This window comes from Eumetopias jubatus, unplaced genomic scaffold, assembly GCF_037043125.1.
Source record: "Eumetopias jubatus isolate StellerSeaLion01/CBP00866 unplaced genomic scaffold, mEumJub1_p1.0 scaffold_8, whole genome shotgun sequence".
Lineage (NCBI taxonomy): Eukaryota > Metazoa > Chordata > Mammalia > Carnivora > Otariidae > Eumetopias > Eumetopias jubatus.
Window position 1 is genome coordinate 407,618 of NW_028274814.1, and position 11,702 is coordinate 419,319.

The 11,702-nt window shown below is 33.6% G+C and overlaps 1 non-coding gene across 1 annotated transcript; it reads left to right on the forward strand.

Annotated features, from left to right (window-relative positions):
* Nucleotides 1–6,891: 6,891 nt before the first annotated feature.
* LOC114222444 (U6 spliceosomal RNA) lies at nucleotides 6,892–6,998 on the forward strand. Its single transcript, XR_003611949.1, has one exon. It is a non-coding gene; the product is annotated as a U6 spliceosomal RNA (small nuclear RNA).
* The last annotated feature ends 4,704 nt before the right edge of the window (nucleotides 6,999–11,702 follow it).

Genomic DNA, 11,702 nt, shown 5'->3' on the forward strand with positions numbered 1-11,702 from the left:
CATCACAAAATTAATATACAAATTATTGGTGCTCAAATGGTCTCCTCTCTCTTCCTTCTTTCTATAATAGATCCTCATTAAGGAAGAGAATGCAAGAATAATGGCAAACCAAGACAAAATAACAGCTTTCTTGGTGGCATGACTAAAGTAAAAAATGGTAGCAGTACCTCACTAGACCACAATTTGAGTGAAATGGGGCTAAGTGTGGTTGAAAAGTGCTCAAGATACTGTGTCCGAATACATACTCCAGACAAGAACCATTCTTTGAAAATAGTTATCTGAGGATGTAGACCCTTCCAGTGTAATACCTAAACAGATTCATCATTCAATAGTAACTTAAAGACTTAGGATAGTCTGAAGTGACTGCCACTAAAATCTATAAAAGAATTAAAGTCCCATTACTAACATACTGGACAGTCAAACCAATATGACCTGCTGGAAATTAGGTTCTCTAGAGATATGACAGACAGAAAGAAAGGAAGGAGAAAGAGCAAAGGAAAAGGAACACATACATTTGTAAAATAATAAAATATCACTCTTTCTAAATCTGATCAACCCTGGCAATCACATCTTCAAATGAAAATAATTAAAATATTTTCACTCTAATAGCAATGCCTACTTTATTAGAAATTACAATTTAAATGCTTATTCCAAGAGCAGAGGAGATTGTTTATTCATTAGCTACTTTGGATATTTACTTATTAAGAAGTCTCTAAAAAGGGTTTATTCCAAGAGGCTTGTCTTGAATAATTGGATGGTCAGAGAATATAAATTCTCTAGAGATTTTATTTAACTCAGAAACTCATTAGTTTTCCCAAAGTAACATAAATTCTGATTAATTAATGAATATCAATATCATTTTATGAAAATTAGTATTAATTCTGATCCAAGTGTGCAGTCACTGTGTTTGCTTTTTTTAAACCAAAGGCATTGAAAAACTTTTTTTAAATATTGAATAAGTGTTTATTATTTTTTAATATTGAATAAGTGTTTATTTAAATTCCAATTAGTTAACAGAAAGTTGCTATGGAGGAGACTGCTTGTGTTTTCCACTAGGATTTTGATGGTTTCCTGTCTCACATTTAGGTCTCTCATACATTTTGAATTTGAGTCTTGTGTATGATGTAAGAAAGTGGTTCAATTTCATTCTTTTGCATGCTGCTGTCCAATTTTCCCAACACCACTTGTTGAAGAGACTGTCTTTTTACCATTGGATATTCTTCCCTGCTTTGTCAAAGAACAATTGATCATAGAGTTGTGGGTCATTTATGGGTTTTCTACTCTGTTCCATTGATCTCTGTGTGTATTTTTGTGCCAGTACTATACTGTTTTGATTATTACAGCTTTGTAATATAACTTGAAGTCTGGAATTGTGATGCTTCCAGCTTTGCTGCTCTTCTTCAAGATTGCTTTGGTTATTCAGGGTCTTTTCTGGTTCCGTACAAAAACTTTGTTCTAGCTCTCTTAAAAATGCCAGTGTTATTTTGATAGGGATTGCATTAAATGTGTAAATTGCTTTGGGTAGTGTAAACATTTTAACAATATTTGTTCTTCAAATCCATGAGCATGAAATATTTTTTTTCCATTTCTTTATGTCATCTTCAATTTCTTACATCAGTGTTTTATAGTTTTTAGAGTACAGATCTTTTACCTCTTTGGTTAGGTTTATTCCTAGGTATCTTATTATTTTGGGTGTAATTGTAAATGGAATTTTTAAAAAATTTCTCTTTCTCTTCCTTCATTATTGGTGTATACAAATGCAACAGATTTCCATACATTGATTTTGTATCCTGCAATTTTATTGAATTTGTGTATCAGTTCTATCAGGTTTTTGGTGGAGTTTTTCAGGTTTTCTATATAACTATCATATCACCTGCAAATAGTGAAAGTTTTACTGCTTCCTTACCAATTTAGATGCTTTTTGTTCCTTTTTGTTGTCTGATTTTTGTAGCTAGGATTTCCAGTATTATGTTGAATAAAAGTGGTGAGAGTGGACATCCTTGTCTTGTTCCTGATCTCTCAGTTTTTCCCCACTGAAGATGATGTCAACTATGGGTTTTTTTGTATATGGCCTTCATTATGTTGAGGTATGTCCCCTCTAAACCTATTTTGTTGAGGGTTTTTATTATGGATGTTGTACTTTGTCAAATGCTTTTTCCAAATCTATTGAAAATATAATATGGTTCTTATCCTTTCTTTTATTAATGTGGTGCATCACGTTGATTGATTTGTGAATACTGAACCACTTTGCAAGCCAGGAATAAAATCCATTTGGTCATGGTGAATGATCTTTTTAATGTATTGTTGGATTTGGTTTGCTAGTATTTTATTGAGAATTTTTGCAACCATGTTCATCAGGGATTTTGGAATGTAGTTCTCTCTCTCTCTCTCTCTCTCTTTTTTTGTAGGCTCCAAGCCTGGTCTGGAGCCCATCACAGAGCTTGAATTCATGACTCTGAGCTCAAGACCTGAGTTGAAATAAAGCGCTTAACCAACTGAGCCATGCAGGAACCCCTGCAGTTCTCTTTTTGAGTGGAGTCTTTATCTGGTTTTGGTATCAGGGTAAACCTGGCTTCAGAGAATGAATTTGGAAGTTTTTCTTTGTTTTCTATTTTTTTGAATAGTTTGAGAAGAATAAGTATTAACTCCTCTTTAAATGTTTTGTAGAATTCACCTGTGAAGCTGTCTGTCCCGGGACTTTCATTTGTTGGGAATTTTTTGTTTATGTTCAAATCTATAAAACCTAGTTGTCACCTGTTATTTATGTAATGAAAGGCACTTATAGAGATTCAGTCTGTTTCAATTGCCTTTTAATTCTACTTATAGTCAAGAAAATTAAATGGGAATATCATCAGTATAGTCTTTAACAAATTTAGAAAATGTTTTGGTTTTAGATCCCCAAAATATTTAAAGAGATATTCAGGTGTGGAATATCTGTCAACAACCTGATCAAAATGATATGGCAGTTTTAAAAATTTGGAATAAAATTTACTTTTTCTGTTTTATTATGGTTCAATAGTTTTAGAAAATATATAGTTTAGGATTTTCATCAAATTTTTGTGTAGTAGGGGCGCCTGGGTGGCTCAGTTGGTTAAGTGACTGCCTCCAGCTCAGGTCATGGTCTCAGGATCCTGGGATCAAGCCCCACATAGGGTTCCCTGCTTAGTTGGGAGCTGCTTCTCCCTCTCCCTCTGATGCTCCCCCAGCTTGTGCTCTCCTGCTCTCCCTTTGTCAAATAAATAAAATCTTTAAAAAAATTGTTTTGCATAGTGGAAATTCATTAATAAATGTTACATTAAATAGGTGTATCTGGGACCATTTTTAGTATGTTTTCAAGTTTTAGAGAAGTTTTATTTTAGAACAGTTTACAGAGTTATTGCAAAGATAATAAAGATAGTTCCCTTTTATCCCACACTAAGTTTTCTCTATTATTAACATCTTGTATTAGAATGGTATTTCTAAATTTAATTTAAAGTTAACTTTGATCACCTGGCCTGACAGATCTGTAGATTTTTCCACAGTAAAGTTAGTCTTTTTTTTCTCCATTTCCATACTGTTCTCTTTGGAAGAGAGCCAGTATTTACAACCGCACTTAAGTAATGCTCCACCTCCTTCAGGGAAGAGTATCTACATAAAGTACTTAGACATCTTTTCCACTGGACATTTGTTTATTCTCTTGCAGTTTTAAGTTTATTCAATTATTTATGCCAGTAAAGACTCAGGGAGATTATAGATTTATATTTTGGGTTATAATCAATACTACTTAATTTATTTCCTTCCTCAAATTTTTCCAGCTTTGGCATTTGAAAGATCTTTCAGTTAGATCCTGTATCTGTCTGATATATCTTCATCATTGTATGTGTTTATTTTTGCTGTTCTTTTGAGCACTTTTCCCTTTTTAACCCTACCAGATGATGCAGGCTTATCTTTTGCATACCTGTCTAGTCCCAGAATAAGTTATTTCTCCAGAGACCTGGTTCCTTTCTCAGAGAATGACATTAGAAGTCAAAGTCTGGTTGCTAAGTGTACTTGTCACCATTGGGTATCAATTATTCTAGGCCTTCTCAGTTGACACAGCGAGGATTTAGACGTGTGTATCAACCTGCCTATATAAACATATTTTAAAATATATTTATTTGTAACTAATTTATATTTACATTAAGCTAAATATGAGTCCATACTAATGTCTGCACTCTAATTCTTTACTCATAGATCATTTTAGTCTCTTTTTGTTCCTTCTAACTACAAGAGTGAGAAATCCAATTCTTATCACCAACCATCCATTAATTTACTTGTTAAATTCCAGATATGTGTATAATAGTTTCCAAATTGTTAACTCATAACCCTGTGAAAATGAGCTTCATTAACTAGACTATATGAACAATCCCTTGTGCCCATAGACTTACAAAATGCACTAATTTCCAAAATTTCTTATGTTAGCACAGTATTTCCATACTGTCTTCATGTGAGATTGTTTCTGATATTTGTAATACATTTATTTTCTCATATCTTTACTCCATCCATTGTATGAATACACCATCACTTATTTACCCATTTACTCATTGAAGGATATCTTGGTTGCTTTTAGTTTTGGTTGATTATGAGCAAAACTTCAATAAACATTTGTGTGTCTGCTATTCTGCTGATACAAGGTTTCAAACCAGTTGGTAACTACTTAGAAATGTGATTGCTGAAATATGTGGTAAGACTATTTTTAACATTGTAGGAAATTGTCAAACTGCCTTCCACAGTAGTTGTAGCATTGTGCATTCCCATCAGCAATGAATGAGAGTTCCTATTGCTTCACATCCTCTCCAGAAATGGCATTGTCAGGTTTTTGGTTTTGGTTTTGGTTCTTTGCCATTTTAATATGTATGTAGTGTTTTATCAGTGTTATTTTAATTACAATTTCTTAATAACAAATGTTGTTGAGTATCTTTTCATTTGGAAGCTAAAAACAGAAGTAGCCTAGATTCTAACAAATTATTGTGGTTCATCCCAGATTGAGTTTATAAAGGGTTCCATTAATAACACTTTAAACCTGATTGGATCAGAAAATTTTCTTGTTTCAAGTTTTTATTTAAATTTCAGTTAGTTAACAGATAGTGTGATATTGGTTTCAGGAGTAGGATTTAGTGATTCATCACTTATATACAACAGCCAGTACTTATCACAACAAGTGTCCTCCTTAATACACATTATCCTTTTAGTCCATCCCCCACTGACCTCCCTTCCATCAACCCTCAGTTTGTTCTGAATGGTTAAGAGTCTCTTATGGTTTGCCCCCCTCTCTCCCCCTTTCCCCTATGTTCATAAATTCCAAATATGAGTGAAATCATATGGTTTTGGTCTTTCTCTGACTGACCAATTTCATTTAGCATAGTATACTCTAGTCCATCCATTTCATTGCAAATGTCAAGATTTCATTCTTTTTGATAGCTGAGTAATATTCCATTGTATATATATACCACATCTCCTTTATCCATTCATCAGTTGGTGGACATTTCAGTTCTTTCCATAGTTTGGCTATTATTGATAATGCTGCTATAAACATCAGTGTGCATGTGTCCCTTCAAATCACCATTTTTTTAATCCTTTGGGTAAATACCTAGTAGTGCAATTGCTGGGTCATAGGGTAGTTCTATTTTTAACTTTTTTTAGGAACCTCTATGTTGTTTTCCAAAGAGGCTGCACCAGTTTGCATTCCCAGCAACAGTGTAAGAGGGTTTCCCTTTCTCCACATCTTTGCCAACTCTATTCTTTCTGTGTCATTAATTGTAGCCATTCTGACAGGTATGAGGTGATATTTCATTGTAGTTCCATTTGTATTTCCCTGATGATGAGTGATGTTGAGCATTTTCATATGTCTGTTAACCATCTGTATGTCTTCTTTGGAAAAATGTCTATTCATGTCTTCTGCCCATTTCTTAACTGGATATTTGTTTTGGGGGATCATAAAATATTTTACTGTCACATAAATGATAAAGCCATCTAAACTCATAGGGAAGCCATCATGTGTTCTGTAAAATCTTCCTTACTATCTAATTAGAATTCACGGTGTTGCTGAATATTATGAATTTGGGAGCACACTCTCATTCTTTCCTGTTGTTTGCATTAAGTCAAGAATATTTAATACTTTTCCTCTAAGGATCATGAGAGTTCTAAGTATTAGGGTAAGGTATCTAAGAAAATGCACAAATGCACTCACAGATTGTATTAATTGTAGGAGTGTTTTTTTCTATTTTTTCCTGGTAACCCTGGTATCATAACACTATGAAGTTGAGTAGGAAGTTTATCAAAGATGGTCACAGAGGTTAGAAAGGCCAAAAATAGAAATGTTAATGAAATGAATGAAATTACAATGTAAGATGAATCTTAATTTTCAAGACTTTTAAATCCTATTGTCAAATTATTCAACTTTTTTAGTAATAAAAATGTATTGTTTTTGAATTATAGGTTGGTAGAGGACAATTTTGCCAACCCATTTTGAACTACAGCTATGCACAGTGGCAGTATCATAGCCAATGAGGTTTATCTGAGGTTCAATTATTGTTAATTGAACTACATTACAGAAAACCATATTATATTAAATGGTACTATTTTAAGTGAATTGAAGTGTTTGTTAATTGTTATTTGGGTGACTCTGGAAAACTAAAAATTAATGAGCTTAATAATAACTTGATTATGTATCCTTGTTATAAAGAGTTACAAGTTTTCTTTTTAAGAAATGTTTAAAAACCATGAACAAAATGAAAAGGCAACCATATAATTGGAGAAAATATTTGCAAACCATATATATAATAAGTGGTTAACAACCAAAATATGTAAATAACTCATACAACTCAAGAGAAAAAAAAGCAAAAATGACCTAATTAGAAAATAGGCAGAGGTGTGCTCACTTCAGCAGTACCTATATTAAAGTTGAAATGATACAGAGAAGATTAACATGGCCCATGTGCAAGGATGACATGCAAATACATGAAGCATTCCATATTTTAAAAAAAAAAAATTGGGCAGAGAACCTTAATAGACATTTTTCCAAGAAGATATATAAATGACCAACAGGTACATGCAAAGGTGCTCAACATCGCTAATCATCAAGGAAGTGCAATTCAAAACCACAATGAGATATAACCTACTGCCTGTTAGAATGGCTTATAATATAAAAAAGACAAGACCATAATAAATATTGCCAAAACTGTTGAGAAAAGGGAATCCTTGTGCACTGTTGATGGGAATGTAAATTTGTGCAGGTATTATGGAAAATATTACAGAGATTCCTCAAAAATTTTAAAATAAAACTACCATATGATTCAACAATTTAATTTTTGAATATTTATATGAGGGAAACAAAATCACTATCTTGAAAAGATATTGTCACCCCCATGTTTATTGCAGCATTATTTACAATAACCAAGACATGGAAACAACTTGAGTGTCCGACAGTGGATGAATGGATAAAGAAAATGTGATATATAAAAGATTATAGATAATATGTCAATTGATATAATTTTATATAATGTATATAAATATATATAGTTAATATAGTATATAATGTATACATAATATATATACACATGTTTATACAAGTATTTGTATATATAATGTATACAATTTATATATTATATATGTAACATATATAATGTATATAATTTATATAATGAAATATCATTCAGCCATAAAAATGAAGGAAACCCTGCCATTTGCAACAACACGGGTGTGCTTTGAGGGCATTATACTATGTGAAATAAGTCAGGCAGAGAAAGACAAATACTGTGTGATCTAACTTATATGTAGAACCTAGGAAAATTAATTCATAGGTACAGAGTACAAATTGGTGGTTGCCAGAGGAAGAGGGTAGGAAGTAAGTGAAATGGGTGAAGGGAATTAAAAGTTACAAACTTCCAGTTGTAAAATAAACAAGTCATGGGGAGGTAATGTTCAGTGGCAAGAGATACGGAAGGAAGGCATCCAGAGTAGATAAGCCAGTACCAGCCAAGACATGTGGGGTTCAGGGAGAGAGAAGAGGTCACATTGGGAGGGTAGATTGTAGAGTTGTCAATAGGGCTGAAGACATAAGGAACTCACATTCTTACCTAAGGGAGCTAGACTTTTTCAAAAGGCCAGATAGAAAAGGTGGTGGTTTTCTTCTAGCCAGTCAGCTCCTTTTTAAGTATGAGAAATACCTGAACAAAAGCAATGAGAATAACCATACAGTCCTTTCCTCACTTATAACACATAATTTTTGAAAGGGAAAAATTGATCCCACATATGTGATACAATGGACCAGGAGTACAAATTCTAGCTATGATTACTTAAAGAAAAGAAAAGGAGAAGCAATGTTTGCTACTATCTTTGTAGTCATGTTTTAATATAAATACGTGGACAAGGATTATAATATAATACACAAAAGTAAAAATAGATATATCTTTTGTTATGATTTATTTCCCTATAATTTTACCTAACGATATCATATCTAAAAGATGGTCAATTTTTACTGACATATAGGAATTAAGAATAAGAAAAAACAACACTAAAAGAGACATTACAATAACTTTAAATGTTTTTTACAGCTGCCAATATCATACCATTTCTTCACAAAATTCCTTTTATTTATGTGCTAGGCAATAACCTCAGGAACAATTAGGGAAGCATGTTTCTTTGAGCTGGATAATTAAATGCCAAGAAAACTCACCACTCAATATGTAATTCACTCAAAATCTTGTTGTTTGAAGGAGTCAATGTTCATACATAGGATGGATTGAATTCCTAACAATATCTGGCATGAGCAGTGGACTTGGCCCTTACTATAATAGCATTACATTCATGGTTGGAATGACAGTTAAATGGATGGATGGATTTGTCTCTAACAGGCAGATTCATGACTACAGCATAATGAATGAGAGTGTTATAACCTCTGGTCACATACACCCGGCCTGTTGCTCCTTACAAGCTATATCAGGGGATATAGAGTAAATTCCTGTTGTCAGATCTAATGGTGAAAGATTGTGGTTTCTAACTTACTGGGAGAACAAAGTAGAATTTCCATTCCAATAATTTGGATCAAAACCCTTCTGATCACCCTGGTCAATTTGTTGTGTCACTTAATTAAACCCAAAACATTGCAAATTGTGTAAGCGAACAAAAGAAAGACTGTTTCTTCAACCTTGAAAAACAGTCCTTAAGACAAATATCTTATTAAATTAGTTAAGTTCTAGGACATGTATTATGGGAGATTTTCTCTAGGACTTTTTCATGGGTTAAATATGGATTAAAGTAAATGGCAAACAGAGTCACAATTAAGAGTTAAAAGAGAAATTGAAATGCAAGAGCAAATTCATACAAAATTATAAAAAGCAGAATTCCCACCACAGATTCTCTCTCTCTCTCTTTTTCTCTCTCTGTTATATACACATACACATACACACATCCAATATCTGGGAAAGGAATTAGCAAAATAGCTGTATCATTTTAATTTTCCCCTAAACTTGAAAAGTTAGATATATAAGTTTTCTGAGTTGAAGGTCTTTGGGTATTGACAGGAAATACTACTGATTGATTTTTTTAGTTTGAAAATGTCGGTCTTTTTCCAGTACATCCCTTTCCTTTACTCCAACAAATACAATCTTTAGCAAATCCTAGAATGAATGAAAAGAGAACTACAATGATGTGGCATTTGTTGATGGCTAGTCATCAAACTTACGTGTATCCAAAATTAATACTTATTCACAATAATGAAATGCCCTTGTCACTCACACACTGTTATGATTTCGGCTACCCTATGTTTACAAACTTCCATAGGGAGAATTATAACAAAGCTCATATCTGCAAATATTTGCAGGTGTCTGCTGTTAATCTGCACTGAGTGAATAGTTCTACACCGACCTGAACTTTTCATTCTCTGTTTTGAAAACATGATGATCTGCCTGAAGAGACTACTTGTTGCCTGATAAAATGTATTTATTAAGGAAATGTGCATAAACTCTATGGGGAGGTAGATAGCACACTTTTAAGGAGACTAACAGATTAGGATACATGGCTCTGCAGCAGAACACAGTGTGCACTCTGTATTTTAATGCAATGAAACCATATTTTGGGCATTTTTTAGATTAATATGCAAGAGCTTCACTGTTGGAATCATTCAGGAAACATTACACAAATCGTTGGCAGTTGAAAAATGAACATGAGAATTTTAGCATCCTGCAAGTTGCTCTATAACACATGCTATGGAAAAAAGCTACAGTTAAACACAAAAGAGGGAAGGGGGTGGCTTCTATTGGTTCTGTTCCAATAAGTTAAAATTACTCAACATAGATTCAGTAAAGTGTATATAAAAAGTAATGGTTACATAGGTGTAGAAACAGCAAAATTATATCTATATTTTTGCTTCAATTAGTAAACCTAGAGCATCTTTATTTTTTAAAATTTTTTATTGTTATGTTAATCACCATACATTACATCATTAGTTTTTGATGTAGTGTTCCATGATTCATTGTTTGTGCAGAACACCCAGTGCTCCACGCAGAACGTGCCCTCTTTAATACTCATCACCAGGTTAACCCATCCCCTCAGCCCCCTCCCCTAAACCTAGAGCATCTTAAAATATTTTAAGGCATTTAATACCTCATTACATTTGGGGGAGATTTTACAACTAATGGCATAAAAGGAATTACACAAATTGTTTATTAATATCTTCTGCAAAGATTTATTCACTAGGAATCAATTTTCATTTTTATTTTTTTTAATTTTTAAAATTTTATTATCTTATTTTAGTCACCATACAATACATCATTAGTTTTTGATGTGGTGATCCACGATCCATTGTGTTCATATAACACCCAGTGCTCCATGCAGTACGTGCTCTCCTTAATACCCATCACCAGGCTAACTCATGCCCCCTCCCCCCTCATCCCCCAAAACCCTGTTTGTTTCTCAGAGTCCATAGTCTCTCATGGTTCATCTCTCCCTCTGATTTGCCCCCTTCATTTTTCCCTTCCTTCTCCTAATGTTCTCCATACTATTCCTTATGTTCCACAAATAAGTGAAACCATATGATAATTGACTTTCTCTGCTTGACTTATTTCACTTAGCATAATCTCCTCCAGTCCCATCCACGTTGATGTAAAAGTTGGGTATGCATCCTTTCTGATGGCTGAGTACTATTCCATTGTATATATGGACCACATCTTCTTTATCCATTCATCTGTTAAAGGGCATCTCGGCTCTTTCCACAGTTTGGCTATTGCAGACATTGCTGCTATGAACATTGGGGTGGATATGGTCCTTCTTTTCACTACATCTGTGTCTTTGGGGTAAATACCCAGGAGTGCAATTGCTGGGTCCTAGGGTAACTCTATTTTTAATTTTTTGAGGAACCTCCACACTGTTTTCCAAAGTGGCTGTACCAACTTGCATTCCCACCAACAGTGTAAGAGGGCTCCCCTTTCTCCACAATCTCTCCAACATTTGTTGTTTCTTTCCCTGTCCATTTTTGCCATTCTAACTGGTGTAAGGTGGTATCTCAATGCGGTTTTGATTTGAATTTCCCTGATGGCTAATGATGATGAACATTTTTTCATGTGTCTGTTAGCCATTTGTATGTCTTCTTCAGAGAAGTGTCTTTTCATGTCTTCTGCCCATTTTTTGACTTGATTATTTGTTTTTTGGGTGCTAAGTTTGAGAAGTTCTTTATAGAGCTTGGA